The sequence below is a fragment of the Oncorhynchus masou genome, unplaced genomic scaffold (assembly GCF_036934945.1).
Source record: "Oncorhynchus masou masou isolate Uvic2021 unplaced genomic scaffold, UVic_Omas_1.1 unplaced_scaffold_1688, whole genome shotgun sequence".
Lineage (NCBI taxonomy): Eukaryota > Metazoa > Chordata > Actinopteri > Salmoniformes > Salmonidae > Oncorhynchus > Oncorhynchus masou.
The window spans coordinates 25,039-39,907 of NW_027007027.1; the positions used below are offsets into that span (position 1 = coordinate 25,039).

The 14,869-nt window shown below is 45.1% G+C and overlaps 1 pseudogene; it reads left to right on the plus strand.

The window, feature by feature from the left end:
* The window catches only part of LOC135531974 (unconventional myosin-X-like), a 38,991-nt pseudogene extending 24,962 nt beyond the window's left edge, over nucleotides 1-14,029 (plus strand).
* The last annotated feature ends 840 nt before the right edge of the window (nucleotides 14,030-14,869 follow it).

Genomic DNA, 14,869 nt, shown 5'->3' on the forward strand with positions numbered 1-14,869 from the left:
ATGATTTTGCCAATAGGCAAACGGGGACTGGGGCTGGCATTTAAAGTTGAGGACAAAACACACATCCCGACAAGAGACAACATGACATAAAGAGAGACCTGAAGACAACAACATAGCAAGGCAGAAACACAACATGGCAACAACATGGCAGCAGCACAACATGCAACAACATGGCAGCAGCACAACATGACAACAACATGGTAGCAGCACAACATGACAACAACATGGCAGCAACACAACATGGCAGCAGCATGGTAGCAACACAACATGGCAGCAGCACAACACAACAACATGGCAGCAACACATGGCAGCAACACAACACAACATGACAACATGGCAGCAACACAACATGACAACAACATGGCAGCAACACATGGCAGCAACATGACAACAACATGGCAGCAACACAACATGACATAAGAGAGACCTAAAGACAACAACATAGCAAGGCAGCAACACAACATGACAACAACATGGCAGTAACACAACATGACAACAACATGGCAGCAACACAACATGACAACAACATGGCAGCAACACAACATGACAACAACATGGCAGCAACACAACATGGCAGCAACACAACATGACAACAACATGGCAGCAACACAACATGGCAACAACATGGCAGCAACACAACATGGTAGCAACACAAAACATGTTACAAACATTATTGGGCCCAGACAACAGCACAAAGGGCAAGAAGGTAGAGACAACAATACATCACGCAAAGCAGCCACAACTGTCAGTATGAGTGTCCCTGATGGAGTCTTTGAATGAAGAGATGGAGATGAAACTGTCCAGTTTGAGTGTTTGTTGCAGCTCGTTCCAGTCGCTATCTGCAGTGAACTGAAAAGAGGAGCGACCCAGGGATGTTTGTGCTTTGGGGACCTTGAACAGAATGTGACTGGCAGAACGGGTGTTGTATGTGAAGGATGAGGGCTGCAGTAGATATCTCAGACAGGGAGTAGTATAGAGTGCAGTGATGTGTCCTATATGGAGCATTGGTGGCAAATCTGATGGCCGAATGGTAAAGAACATCGAGCAGCTCGAGATCCCCTTTACCTGCCGATCTATAAATTACGTCTTTGTAATCTAGCATGGGTAGGAAGGTCATCTGAATCAGGGTTAGTTTGGCAGCTGAGGTGAAAGAGGAGCGATTACGATAGAGGAAACCAAGTCTAGATTTAACCTTAGCCTGCAGCTTTGATATGTGCTGAGAGAAGGGCAGTGTACCATCTAGCTATACTCCCAAGTACTTGTATGAGGTGACTACCTCAAGCTCTAAACCCTCAGAGGTAGTAATCACACCTGTAAGGAGAGGGACATTCTTCTTACCAAACCACATGACCTTTGTTTAGGAGGTGTTCAGAACAAGGTTAAGGGTGGAGAAAGCTTGTTGAACACTAAGAAAAGTGGGAAAAGTTAGCAAGACAACACAAACTGATCTGGGACCAGTCTACATGACCCACAAACCCCTTTGATATTATTACTATATTTCTGCTAAAACCAGGGTCTGAAATTGGTTTGACTGATTGTTTTGGTTGATTGGTTTGGTTGATTGAGTGATTGTTTGACTGATTGGTATGGTTGATTGGTTTGGTTGATTGACTGATTGTTTTGGTAGATTGACTGATTGTTTTGGTTGATTGACTGATTGGTTTGGTTGATTGACTGATTGGTTTGGTTGATTGACTGATTCATTGATTGATTTCCAGGCTGTCAGGCAGTGAGGAGGTGGAGGAGGAGGGACAGTGGAGGCTCTACTTCAAACTCTACTGTTTCCTGGATGTAGAGAGCATGCCCAAGGAAGGGGTGGAGTTCGCTTTCATGTTCGAACAGGTTAGTCACCTCCATTTTGTTTCATTATTAGAAAGCACCTGAGTAGAAAAGTGTATACAGTGTCGTGCTTTAGTCTTTTCAATTGCAATTCATTGACTTGTTGCAAACCTTCTTAGTTTCCATCTTCTTGCAATTTTTCTGTTCTCTTCCCTTTTTTTTTTTGGAAGGCTTAAGCAAGCGCCCCGTTCCCATAGAAACCCTTAGCCAGAATAGCTGTATCAATTCACTGACCTTTGTCTCTTTAATGTTGAGATTTCTACATGCTTTACTCAGATACAAGATTCAGTGTTGCAATGTTGTTTTTCTTTACTAAAGGGGCGACTCCTTGTCATATTCTGAGACGCTCAGGGGGTTCAAATATGGAGGACGAGGACAGGAGGTTGATAGGCATCAAGTTTTTTTTAAAGTAAATGTATTTCAGTAACTCAGAAGAAAACATGAGGATGAAAGCGGACAAGTTCAAGAAATATATATTTTTAAACAATCTGGGACAAAAGTTGTTGCGAGAAAATGGCGGCAGGGTCGAGGGAACAAGGGAAAACCCTGGGAAATGTACAAAAGTACAAAAATGGAAAACAGTACTTTAGTAGCTCAGAACGTGAAGTTGATGAGAGTGACATGGAGTTTGAAATAGTTGAAAATCGAGAGGATGAAGGTTTTAAAAATGGAGGAGCAGATTGTGAACTGCAAGGTGTGGAGAGTGGAATGAAAGGAAAGGATGACGAAGATGATTCTGGCCCAGTGGGATTTTAAGAGAGAATAGATCCTTCTGGCTGATCCATATATGGTGTCAGGTTGGGTGGAGAAGAGATTGTTGAGTCAAAGTAACTTAAAGTGGACTTGTGGTGGGGGTTTTTTGTGCGGTTTTTTTCCATCCAGAGTGAGCAGTTCTTGCTCTTAAGGACAAGAACTGACTTGCTTTGCTCTCTGGAGTCTTTGGCACTGAGTCTTTACCCAACAAAGTCAAGTTCGGATGTGTCAGTTATCCAGTGAGGAATTTTGTCCCGAACCCATTATGGTGTTTTAGGTGCCAAGCTTATGGTCACATTGCAGCAGTGGGTAAAGGGAGATTTCTAGACGTGAGAAGCAGAAGGGCATGAGACAAAGCAATGTGCAGAAGGTGGAGGCTGCTGAGGGGAGGACGGCAGCTACTCTTCCTGGGGTTTATTATGGATCCCCATTAGTTCCTGTCAAGGCAGCAGCAACTCTTCCTGGGGTTTATTATGGATCCCATTAGTTCCTGTCAAGGCAGCAGCTTCTTTTCCTGGGGTTTAATATGGATCCCCATTAGTTCCTGCCAAGGCAGCAGCTACTCTTCCTGGGGTTTATTATGGATCACCATTAGTTCCTGCCAAGGCAGCAGCTACTCTTCCTGGGATTTATTATGGATCACCATTAGTTCCTGCCAAGGCAGCAGCTACTCTTCCTGGGGTTTATTATGGATCACCATTAGTTCCTGTCAAGGCAGCAGCTACTATTCCTGGGGTTTATTATGGATCCCCATTAGTTCCTGCCAAGGCAGCAGCTACTCTTCCTGGGGTTTATTATGGATCCCCATTAGTTCCTGTCAAGGCAGCAGCTACTCTTCCTGGGGTTTATAATGGATCCCCATTAGTTCCTGCCAAGGCAGCAGCTACTCTTCCTGGGGTTTATTATGGATCCCCATTAGATCCTGCCAAGGCAGCAGCTACTCTTCCTGGGGTCCAAACATATTAAAACACTTACATTACATGTATAACAAAATATAAAACAATACCACATATAACATTATTACACGACTACATATCTACAATACATAATGTTTAATTCCACCATACAACAATATCACAATGCCTGCGTATGCATGTGTCTGTACCTTTGTGTGTGTGTGTGTCTCTTCACAGTCCCCGTTGTTCCATAAGGTGTGTTTTTACCTGGGTTTTTTAATCTCATTTGACTACCTACATCAGTTACCTGATGTGGAATAGAGTTCCATGTAGTCATAACTGTATAATGGCTGGAATGCAGTGCAGTTCACTCCATTCCAGACAATTTTAGGAGCCGCCCTCTTCTCAGTAGCCACACCTAATATGTAGTATGGGTGGAAAGAGTAGTGAGTTAACTGTAGGGGTTCCCATGGTGCTGGAGAGCTGTCCGGTGAGAGAGTGGCAGGTGGAGGTTGATTCTGTGTAGCTCAGTTGGTAGAGCATGGTGCCTGCAATGCCAGGGTTGTGGGTTCAATTCCCACTGGCGACCAGAAAGAAAATATATGTACTCATTACTCTTAAGTCGCTCTGGATAAGAGCAGCTGCTGAATGAAATGTCAATTGTGGTGAGCTTTTAATGGGTGTTGGGTTAGTTTTTATAGTGGTGAGGTTTTAATGGGTGTTGGGTTAGTTGGTATAGGAGTGAGGTTTTAATGGGTACAGGGTTAGTTGGTATAGTAGTGAGGTTTTAATGGGTGTAGGGATAGTTGGTATAGTAGTGAGGTTTTCAGTTTCATCAGCAGTGGCTTGTCTTAGAAGACCGGTGAAGAAGCTGGTTGAGGATGTCCAGGGGCTGGTTACACATGGTCTGCGGTTGAGGATGTCCTGGGTTGGCACACGTGGTCTGCGGTTGAGGATGTCCTGGGTTGGCGTGGTTACACGTGGTCTGCTGAGGATGTCCTGGGTTGGCGTGGTTACACGTGGTCTGCGGTTGAGGATGTCCTGGGTTGGCGTGGTTACACATGGTCTGCGGTTGAGGATGTCCTGGGCTGGCGTGGTTACACGTGGTCTGCGGTTGAGGATGTCCTGGGCTGGCGTGGTTACACGTGGTCTGCGGTTGAGGAGGTCCTGGGCTGGCGTGGTTACACGTGGTCTGCGGTTGAGGAGGTCCTGGGCTGGCGTGGTTACACGTGGTCTGCGGTTGAGGAGGTCCTGGGCTGGCGTGGTTACACGTGGTCTGCGGTTGAGGATGTCCAGGGATGTACACGTGGTCTGCGGTTGAGGATGTCCTGGGCTGGCGTGGTTACACGTGGTCTGCGGTTGAGGATGTCCTGGGTTGGCGTGGTTACACGTGGTCTGCGGTTGAGGATGTCCTGGGCTGGCGTGGTTACACGTGGTCTGCGGTTGAGGATGTCCTGGGCTGGCGTGGTTACACGTGGTCTGCGGTTGAGGATGTCCTGGGTTGGCGTGGTTACACGTGGTCTGCGGTTGAGGATGTCCTGGGCTGTCGTGGTTACACATGGTCTGCGGTTGAGGAGGTCCTGGGCTGGCGTGGTTACACATGGTCTGCGGTTGAGGATGTCCAGGGCTGTCGTGGTTACACATGGTCTGCGGTTGAGGATGTCCTGGGTTGGCGTGGTTACACGTGGTCTGCGGTTGAGGATGTCCTGGGTTGGCGTGGTTACACATGGTCTGCGGTTGAGGATGTCCTGGGTTGGCGTGGTTACACGTGGTCTGCGGTTGAGGAGGTCCTGGGCTGGCGTGGTTACACGTGGTCTGCGGTTGAAGATGGTTGGCGTGGTTACACGTGGTCTGCGGTTGAGGAGGTCCAGGGCTGTCGTGGTTACACGTGGTCTGCGGCTGAGGATGTCCAGGGCTGGCGTGGTTACACGTGGTCTGCGGTTGTGTGTTTAAAATAGCATAAAGACATATTGTTTTACCCTAATTCTGACTAGGACTACACATTTATTGATTATGATTTCATACATTATAATCACTTCCATACAATTATATGTTTCAGGGCAGAATATTCTAATCATTCAATTAACAGACAATTCTCACCTATCAATATGTTTGTCATTTAATGTAATGTAAATATAATGTTCGTGTCATTTAATGTTAATGTAAACATAAATATAATGCTGTCATTTAATCTAATGTTATGTAAACTTAAATAGGATGTTAATGTTTTGGCTCAAATCCCGTTAACGGGATCGAGGATCGAGTTGACAACAGCCAGTGAAAGTGCAGGGCGCCAAATTCAAACATCAGAAATCTCATAATTAACATTCCTCAAGCATACAAGTATTTTACACCATTTTAAAGATACACTTGTTGTTAATCCCACCACAATGTCCGATTTCAAAAGGCTTTACGACGAAAGCATACCATGCGATTATGTTAGGTCAGCGCCTAGTCACAGAAACGCACAGCCATTTTTCCAGCCAAGGAGAGGAGTCACAAAAAACAGAAATAGAGATAAAAAGAATCACTAACCTTTGATGATCTTCATCAGATGACACTCATAGGACTTCATGTAACACAATACATGTATGTTTTGTCGATAAAGTTCATATTTATATCCAAAAATCTCAGTTTACATTGGAGCGTTATGTTCAGTAATGTTTTGCTTCCAAAACATCCGGAAATACAGAAATACTCAACATAAATGTTGACGGAAATACAAGGGTTATACATGGAATTAAAGATATACTTCTCCTTAATGCAACCGCTGTGTCAGATTTCTAAAAAGCACACCATGCAATGATCTGAGTACAGCGCTCAGAGACCAAAACAAGCCATACAGATACCCGCCATGTTGTGGAGTCAACAGAAGTCAGAAATAGCATTATAAATATTCACTTACCTTTGATGATCTTCATCAGAATGCACTCACAGGAATCCCAGTTCCACAATAAATGTTAGTTTTGTTTGATAAAGTCCATAATTTATGTCCAAATATCTCCTTTTTGTTCGCGCGTTCAGTCCAGTGATCCAAATGCACAAGGCGCGGGCACTTGGTCCTGCCAAAGTCCAAAAAGTTATATTGCAGTTTGTAGAAACATGTCAAACGATGTATATAATCAATCTTTAGGATGTTTTTATCATAAATCTTCAATGTTTCAACCGGACAATTCCTTTGTCTTTAGAAATGAAAGGAAACGCAGCTAGCTCTCACGGGCGTGCGCATGACTGAGCTCATGGCATTCTGCCAGACACCTCATTGAAACAGCTCTTATTCTCTCCCCCTTCACAGTAGAAGCCTAAAACAAGGTTATAAAGACTGTTGACATCAAGTGGAAGCCTTAGGAAGTGCAATATGACCCCATAGACACTGTGTATTGGATAGGCAAAGACTTGAAAACAGACAAACCTCAGATTTCCCACTTCCGGATTTGATTTTTTTCTCAGGTTTTCACCTGCCATGTGAGTTCTGTTATACTCACAGACATCATTCAAACAGTTTTAGAAACTTCAGAGGGTTTTCTATCCAAATCCACTAATTATATGCATATTCTAGCTTTTTGGCCCGAGTAGCAGGCAGTTTACTCTGGGCACCTTATTCATCCAAGCTACTCAATACTGTCCCTCAGTCCCAAAGAAGTTAATGTCATTTAATGTAATGGTATGTAAACATAAATATAATGTTAATGTAAACATGAACATGAGATTTGTCATTTAATGTAAACATAAATATAATGCTATGTAAATTAAATATGATGTCATTTAATGTAATGTAAACCTAAATGTTAATGTCATGTCACTGTGTTAACTAACCTCCAGACTAGCTTCAACACCATACAACTCTCCTTCCGTGGCCTCCAACTGATCTTAAATGCAAGTAAAACTAAATGCATGCTCTTCAACCGATCACTGCCCGCACCTGCTCGCCCGTCCAGCATCACTACCCTGGACGGTTCTGACTTAGAATACGTGGACAACTACAAATAACAAGGTGTCTGGTTTGATTGTAAACTCTCCTTCCAGACTCATATTAAGCATCTCGAATCCAAAATAAAATCTAGCTTCCTATTTCGCAACAAAGCTTCATTCGCTCATGCTGCTAAACATACCCTCGTAAAACTGACTATCCTACCGATCCTTGACTACCGATCCTTGACACCCCATATACTACCCACCACTGTGACCTGTATGCTCTCGTTGGCTGGTCCTTGCTCCATATTCGTCGCCAAACCCACTGGCTCCAGGTCATCTATAAGTCTTTGCTAGGTAAAGCTCCACCTTAACTCAACTCAACTCAGCTCACTGATCACGATAACAACACCCACCCGTAGCACGCGCTCCAGCAGGTATATTTCACTGGTCATCCCCAAAGCCAGCACCTCTTTTGGCTGGTTTTCCTTCCAGTTCTCTGCTGCCCATGACTGGAAGGAATTGCAAAAATCACTGAAGTTGGAGACTGATATCTCCCTCACTAACTTTAAGCGTCAGCTGTCAGATGAGATGACCGATCACTGCAGCTGTACACAGTCCATCTGTAAATAGCCCATCCAACCAACTACCTACCTCATCCCCATATTCGTTTTTGTTTTTCTGCTCTTTTGTACACCAGTATTTCTACTTGCACATCATCATCTGCTCATCTATCACTCCAGTGTAAATTGCTCAATTGTAATGATTCACCACTATTGGCATATTTATTGCCTGACCTCTCTTATCTTACTTCATTTACACACACTGGATATGGACTTTTCTATTGTGTTATTGACTGTACATTTGTTTACGTGTAACTCTGTGTTGTTGTTTGTGTCGCACCGCTTTGCTTTATCTTGGCCAGGTCACAGTTGTAAATGAGAACTTGTTCTCAACTGGCCTACCTGGTTAAATAAAGGGTTATATATATAATATATAAATACCTGGTTAAATAAAGGGTTAGGGATATATAAATAATATATAAATACCTGGTTAAATAAAAGGGTTATATATATATAAATACCTGGTTAAATAAAGGTTATATATATATAAAATATAAATGCATGTCTCCTCCAGGCTCATGAGTCTCTGACCAGTGGTCACCTCCCAGCCCCAGAAGACACCCTGCAGCACCTGGCCGCTCTGAGGCTCCAGTTCCTCCACGGAGACAAGGCCCGGGTCAGCTGGTCTCTGGACACAGTCTACCCTGTAGGCAGGCTCCGCGCACGCATCCTGCACTTCACTAAGGTACTTATATATTTGTCATAAGCCCTCAGGTTTACAGTGCATTCGGAAAGTGTGAATAAGGTATTTCAGTTTTTAATTTTTAATTAATGTGACAAAATGTCTAAACCTGTTTTCGCTTTGTCATTATGGGGTATTATGATGTCATTATGGGGTATTATGATGTCATTATGGGGTATTATGATGTCATTATGGGGTATTGTGTAGATTGATGAGGAAAACACTTAATTTAATGCATTTTAGAATAAGGCTGTAACGTAACACAGTGTGGAAAAAGTAAAGGGGTCTGAATACTTTCTGAATGCGCTGTATGTATCTCTGATGTATGCATATGTATCTTGTCTTTGCTGGAGACAAATCCCACTGAATTTAAGTAAATTACACTATTCAAATTTACACAAATTTACGTTTGTATTGTATAGATGGACTAGCAATGTGGGGTTGTTTTATATTGTTGGACTAACAAAGTGGGATTATTTTGTATAGGTGGGCGCGGCGGGGCCTGTGGGCCAAACCCTTGAGCGGAGGCGGACCAGCTTCCTGGACGGGACACTGCGCCGCAGCGGGCTGAAGACGGGCTCCATGAAGAAACAGAAGATGGAGGAGGAACAGGTAGCCTAGCGGTTAGAGGAGGAACAGGTAGCCTAGCGGTTAGAGGAGGAACAGGTAGCCTAGCGGTTAGAGGAGGAACAGGTAGCCTAGCGGTTAGAGGAGGAACAGGTAGCCTAGCGGTTAGAGGAGGAACAGGTAGCCTAGCGGTTAGAGGAGGAACAGGTAGCCTAGCGGTTAGAGGAGGAACAGGTAGCCTAGCGGTTAGAGGAGGAACAGGTAGCCTAGCGGTTAGAGGAGGAACAGGTAGCCTAGCGGTTAGAGGAGGAACAGGTAGCCTAGCGGTTAGAGGAGGAACAGGTAGCCTAGCGGTTAGGGAGGAACAGGTAGCCTAGCGGTTAGAGGAGGAACAGGTAGCCTAGCGGTTAGAGGAGGAACAGGTAGCGGTTAGAGGAGCGGTTAGAGGAGGAACAGGTAGCCTAGCGGTTAGAGGAGGAACAGGGAGCCTAGCGGTTAGAGGAGGAACAGGTAGCCTAGCGGTTAGAGGAGGAACAGGGAGCCTAGCGGTTAGAGGAGGAACAGGTAGCCTAGCGGTTAGAGGAGGAACAGGTAGCCTAGCGGTTAGAGGAGGAACAGGTAGCCTAGCGGTTAGAGGAGGAACAGGTAGCCTAGCGGTTAGAGGAGGAACAGGTAGCCTAGCGGTTAGAGGAGGAACAGGTAGCCTAGCGGTTAGAGGAGGAACAGGTAGCCTAGCGGTTAGAGGAGGAACAGGTAGCCTAGCGGTTAGAGGAGGAACAGGTAGCCTAGCGGTTAGGGAGGAACAGGTAGCCTAGCGGTTAGAGGAGGAACAGGTAGCCTAGCGGTTAGAGGAGGAACAGGTAGCCTAGCGGTTAGGCCAGGAACAGGTAGCCTAGCGGTTAGAGGAGGAACAGGTAGCCTAGCGGTTAGAGGAGGAACAGGTAGCCTAGCGGTTAGAGGAGGAACAGGTAGCCTAGCGGTTAGAGGAGGAACAGGTAGCCTAGCGGTTAGAGGAGGAACAGGTAGCCTAGCGGTTAGAGGAGGAACAGGTAGCCTAGCGGTTGAGGAAGGTACTAATAAAGTATTGTTCTTGTTCAGATGCTGGAGATGTGGGTGAAGGAGGAGACTTCAGCCACCAGAACCTCCATCGTAGAGAAGTGGTCCAGACTTCAGGGACTGGACCAGCACACTGCCATGCTCAAATACATGAACATCATCAAGGAGTGGCCTGGATATGGGTCCACACTGTTCGACGTAGAGGTAACTACATGACAACACAGACTAGCGTCCTGTCCAGGGGGTGGCCATCAAGCTGCAGAGCCCTGCGGCTGCGGGCGGTGCAGTTGCCGTACCAGGTGGTGATGTAGCCCAACAGGATGCTCTCATATGTGCGGTCTCATCGATGTGGATAGGGGCGTGCTCCTGCTTTTTCCTGAAAGCCACGATCCGTGGGCTTTTGCACAGATGGGGCTCCATCTATGGCGGCACGGTGGTCAAGCCTCTGCACGCTAGTTGTAAATGTGGCTTCCTCTGCCATATGGACATATTGATACACCAAGAGCTTGAGGGGAGTGTTTATTTTACACACTGAGAGAGGAACTGTTGTCATTCACAATGGATGTAGAAATAATCACAGACTTGGTTGGCTTTCTTTGTAATGAAAAGAAAATGTGTCACCTTGCCGTTGTAACAGACAGAAAACTGAACTTAAGAATACAGGGGAAATTCAAAAACATTCAACAGATGAGTGACCGAATCAGTGGATTCAGAGAAGGAAAGGTAACGAAGGGGAGGTAACGGGGGAGGTAACGGGGCGAAGGGGAGGTAACGGGGCGAAGGGGGGAGGTAACAGGGGCGAAGGGGGGCGAAAGGGGGGGGGGGGTAACGGGGCGAAAGGGGGGGGGTAACGGGGCGAAACGCGGGGGGGGTAACGGGAGGGAAGGTAACGCGAGTAAGGGAAGGAAACGTAACGCGGGGAAGGGAAGGTAACGTAACAGGGGCGAAGGGGGGTAACGGGGCAAAATGCGGGAAGGGGGTAGGTTGCTGGTTTCCCCATCGGGGCGAAAATGTATTTGATCAACGTATCTGACCTGTCTGGAAGGGAAGGTAACCTGTGGCGTAACGTGTCGTCTACGAGGAAGGGAAGGTAACAGTAACGATGGGAAGGGAAGGTAAGGTCTGTTTATAACACCAGGGAAGGGGAAGGTAGCCTGGTCCCAGGGAGATTATAAATGGGAAGTTTATAACACCAGATTATAAATGACCAGTAAGCCGTCCCGGAGAATGGGTAGTCTGGTCCCAGGTCTGTTTATAACACCAGATTATAAATGACCGTAAGCCTGGTCCCAGGGGAATGGGAAGGTAACCAGATTATAAATGACCAGTAGTAGGGAAGGGTTTATAACACCAGATTATAAATGACCAGTAGTAGTCTGGTCCCAGGTCTGGAGAATGGGAAGGTAAACGTAGTAGTCTGGTCCCAGGTCTGAGAAGGGAAGGTAACGTAGTAGCCTGGTCCCAGGGGAATGACCAGGAAGGTAACCGCTGGTCCCAGGGAAGGGAAGGTAAACCAGATTATAAATGACCAGTAGGGGAGGGGAAGGTAAGTCGTCCCAGGGAGAAGGGAAGGTAACAGTAGTAGCCTGGTCCCAGGGAGATTATAAAGGGAAGGTTTATAACAGATTATAAATGACGTAGCCGGAGAAGGGAGTCTGGTCCCAGGTCTGTTTATAACACCAGATTATAAATGACCAGTAGTAGCCTGGTCCCAGTTCTGTTTATAACACCAGATTATAAATGACCAGTAGTAGCCTGGTCCCAGGTCTGTTAATAACACCAGCTGGTCCCAGGGGGATTATAAATGGGAAGTCTGTTTATAAACCAGATTATAAATGACCAGTAGTAGGGAGGGGAAGGTAGTACTGGTCCCAGGGAGAAGGGAAGGTAACGTGACCAATGCTGGTCCCAGGGAAGGGAAGGTAACGTTTATAACACCAGATTATAAATGACCAGTATGCGGGGAAGGGAAGGATTATAAATGACCAGTAGTAGCCTGGCAGGGGAATGGGAAGGATTATAAAACCAGTAGTAGCCTGGTCCCAGGGGAAGGGAAGGTAACCGTAGTATGCAGGGGAAGGGAAGGAAATAAAGGTTGCTGGTTTAACCCCATCGTCCCGGGCTTTTAAAATGTATTTGATCATACTTGGTATCTGACCTGTCTGTTTATGTCTCCTGGTCCCAGGTCTGTTTATAACACCAGATTATAAATGACCTCTCAGGTCTGTTTATCTGTCTCCTCAGTGTAAAGAAGGAGGCTTTCCTCATGACCTGTGGCTGAGTGTGAGTGCAGAGAACGTGGTCCCGGTCTGTTTATAACACAAGAGAGGAGAACCCAAACCTCTGGAGACCGCCTTCCCAGGTCTGTTTATAACACAGATTATAAATGACACATCATCTTCTTCTGGCGCTCCACAGGCCACTACCTATAAGATCACAGTGGAGGTCTGACAGATTATAAATGAGAGATGTCTTTTTGATTATAAATGACACCTCTGGTACAGTATTATACCATAAATACAACATTAGAAATGACCAGTAGTAGCCTGGTCCCAGGTCTGTTTATAACACCAGATTATAAATGACCAGTAGTAGCCTGACCAGTAGTAGCCTGGTCTGTTTATCCCAGGTCTGTTTATAACACCAGATTATAAATGACCAGTAGTAGCCTGGTCCCAGGTCTGTTTATAACACCAGATTATAAATGACCAGTAGTAGCCTGGTCCCAGGTCTGTTTATAACACCAGATTATAAATGACCAGTAGTAGCCTGGTCCCAGGTCTGTTTATAACACCAGATTATAAATGACCAGTAGTAGCCTGGTCCCAGGTCTGTTTATAACACCAGATTATAAATGACCAGTAGTAGCCTGGTCCCAGGTCTGTTTATAACACCAGATTATAAATGACCAGTAGTAGCCTGGTCCCAGGTCTGTTTATAACACCAGATTATAAATGACCAGTAGCCTGGTTCCAGGCCTGTTTATGCTCATGCCAGCTCCATTAGTGTCAACAGACATGTTTGGCATGACAATGAGTGACAGAGAATTGACATTACAGCACAAACAGACTGGACCCCAGGTAAGCCTTTCAGAACGTCAACCAACAAAGCCTTGGCTGTTTAAACAAGTATCTGTTCAGTGTGCATCGTTCATTTGTTTGTTTTCCCTGCTGTTAAAACTCTCATCTGGGGTGTTTCAGGTTGGAGAGATCACTAAGATCATGAAAGCCTACATAAACATGATCGTAAAGAAGAGATGCAGTGTCAGATCTGGGCCCAGCTACGGAACCAACTGGATCAGGTGAGATGTGGGACAGAACACAGCCCAGTTGGCTTCCTACCGCCCCTGACCAGAAGGCTACAAGGCAGCAGGGTCCATGAAGACCGGACTGTTCTCCTTAACTCAGATGTCTGAATAACTGAAATCGGGCTGCTACTCCAGAACTCATCCAACTCCGGTGTCCCTCAGTGTGGTACGCCAAGCCGACATTCTAGAACATTCTAGAACATTCTAGAATGTGTAGCGCTAAAAGGCGGAACTGCGTTCCTCAACCGTTTCCTATTGCTATTCTATAGCTGTCGACAGAGTGGATACCACGTTACCTTCTGCTATTATTTACATCAATTTATCAATAGTATGGACCAATCAGGGTGTCAAATCAAATTTCCTTTTGTATCAAGTTCTACCATTTTCCAATGGATTGAGAGAGAAATGTTTCACTGTCAAGCCTTCCCTGACTAGCTCCCCTTTCCTTATAAGAATGTTGTCTATTTTTAAATTGGCAAGTGTAATTATTTTTATTATAATAACATATGTAAATGAATGGGCGCCCAACTCTACCGTTATATATTTACAATGAGAAGAAGTTATTTGTCTAAGTAAGGTTGAAAGACTTTCCCCTCAGGTTTTTCTGAGCAATAGTAGTTGAATCCCAAACCAACCACAGACCCAGGGAGTTGAACCTCTTTACATTTGAATGCCTTAAATGGGTTCACTGCTTCCATCCATGTGGTTGTCTACTTTGGACTTTAAGTAATAGTTTTGACTTTCAGGAATGGCATCCCCAAGCCAGGGTTATGTCAGGGCTAATAGCTTGATGGTTATAACCAGTTATAATGCTAGTGGCAGAAGCTGCTATTCTTTAGCCTGGTCCCAGATCTGTTTGTGCTATTGCCTACACTGATTATGAAGCTTAACATGTTTGAAATGACAATTCCATAAGAAGCTGGCAAAAGAGCAGAAAAGCAGGCTGGTGCCCAAAGCCATTCTACCCAGTGCCCGAGAAGCAGGTGTTTAACTCTGGGGAAATAACACTAGTATTTTATATAACTAGAACAAACCAATATATAATCCATCACTACTATATTCAGGTTATTATTTATTTACTATAAAGGCAGTGGTTTAATATAGAACATTTTGCTTAATTCGAAAGAACATCATTATAGAATTTAGTCTGAGGGATTTGAGGTTTTATTTGTTATTTTGATTTGAAACCAGTTTTGTCCTTCTAACGGAATGTTTTGTGTGACTGAAACTGTTG